This window comes from Octopus bimaculoides, chromosome 9 (genome assembly GCF_001194135.2).
Source record: "Octopus bimaculoides isolate UCB-OBI-ISO-001 chromosome 9, ASM119413v2, whole genome shotgun sequence".
Classification (NCBI taxonomy): domain Eukaryota; kingdom Metazoa; phylum Mollusca; class Cephalopoda; order Octopoda; family Octopodidae; genus Octopus; species Octopus bimaculoides.
Genome location: NC_068989.1, coordinates 93,137,208 through 93,138,356, shown reverse-complemented (window position 1 = coordinate 93,138,356; position 1,149 = coordinate 93,137,208). Strand labels below are relative to the sequence as shown.

At 40.1% G+C, this 1,149-nt stretch overlaps 1 protein-coding gene across 1 annotated transcript in view; it reads left to right on the top strand.

Annotated features, from left to right (window-relative positions):
• Nucleotides 1-872: 872 nt before the first annotated feature.
• The window catches only part of LOC106882067 (RING finger protein nhl-1), a 33,003-nt gene continuing 32,726 nt past the window's right edge, over nucleotides 873-1,149 (top strand). Inside the window, exon 1 of the mRNA XM_052970947.1 lies at nucleotides 873-1,052. The gene's annotated coding sequence lies outside the window, so the exon portion shown is untranslated. The remainder of the gene's footprint in view (nucleotides 1,053-1,149) is intronic.

Sequence of the window (1,149 nt, the reverse complement as noted above, 5' to 3'; positions counted from 1 at the left end):
TCTCTCTCTCTCTCTCTCTCTCTCTCTCTCTCTCTCTCTCTCTCTCTCTCTCTATCTATCTATCTATCTATCTATCTCACACACACACATACAGATAGTGTGTGTGTGCATGTTAGAGAAAGAGAGAGGGGGGAGACTGAGAGCGAGAGAAAGAGATAGATGGATGGAGAGAGAGAGACAGGTAGGTATGTAGGTAGATAAATGTATAGATAGACTGACAGAGAAAAGAAATGGAAACAGATGGACAGAGAGAAAAGGAGAAAGAAAGGGAGAGAGTGAGGTGTGACAGAACGAGATAAATATAGATAGGTAGATACGTAAATAGCAGGGAAAGAGATATTAATAGAGGCAAATGGAGAAAGAGAGAAAGAGGTAGACATGCAAGTGAGGAGAGAGGGTGAGAGACACGGAGAGAATCACAGAAAGGATTATAGGAACACAGAGAAGGAGAAAGAGTCACATCAAATCTAATAAAAAGAGAGCGAGCGAGAGAGGGGGTGGAGACAGTGAAGAAGGGTGTTATACAGATATAATAATGATGATGATGTTGATGATGATGACGACGACGATAATTTCTATTCTTGGTACAAGGCCTTGAAAATATTTTGAGGGAAGGGGGCTAGTCGATTATATGGACCACAGTGCGTAACTGGTACTTATTTCAAAAATAATAATGATAATGATAAATAGAAGGAGAGAGTGGCAAAAAAAGTTATGAAAAGAGAGCGAAAATATGAGGTGAATATAGATAAATAATTAAATAAGAGAGAAGACTAGAGCCGAAAATAGATAGACATGTACGCAAGATAGAGAGAAAAGAGTCAGGAAGAAAGAGGAAGAGATAGAGAGAGAGAGAGAGAGAGAGAGGGGGGGGAGAGGGAGAAAAGAGAGAGAGATGATAGAAGGAGTGGGGTGGTAATTGACTCATCTTGATGCTATGTTTGTTTCGTTCTTTCTGTTCTTCGTTTCTCTACTGAAAGACGACAGACAGCCAAATATCGGCAAAGCATGGTTTACCTGACTGACTTAACGGCAGCAACTGTCCAAGAATGGTGAGACCAACTTTACCAAACTTTCTTCTTACACTCTGCTACTATATTTTCGTTGCTATCATTATCATTCCCCATCACCATTACCATCAACATCATA